We start from the raw sequence: 302 nt of genomic DNA, 5'->3' as shown, positions 1-302 counted from the left end.
CGATTCGACACAATGTGAGTCGATGCAATGGAGATAATATGATCACTTTTAATGCCTCGAGGCCTGTTTCATAAAACAAGTTAACCAAATAAGCCAGGCTTATTTCAGTTAGTCTGACTCATTGTCAAATGATTTGGTTCCATAAAGCAAATTTAACATAGGCCTAGATCAAGCTTAGTCACTGTGGCAACTTATGCTGGGAAACTAACCTGGTCTAAAGCAGTTTAACTGTCAGGCTAAGCTAAGCTCCTCTAGCCTACTGACCAATAGGAACATAATGATATTACCACTGTCTCACATAC

This window comes from Sinocyclocheilus rhinocerous, unplaced genomic scaffold, assembly GCF_001515625.1.
Source record: "Sinocyclocheilus rhinocerous isolate Xijiao unplaced genomic scaffold, SAMN03320098_v1.1 scaffold2306, whole genome shotgun sequence".
In the NCBI taxonomy this organism is placed as follows: Eukaryota; Metazoa; Chordata; class Actinopteri; order Cypriniformes; family Cyprinidae; genus Sinocyclocheilus; species Sinocyclocheilus rhinocerous.
Note: the sequence above shows the minus strand (reverse complement) of the source record.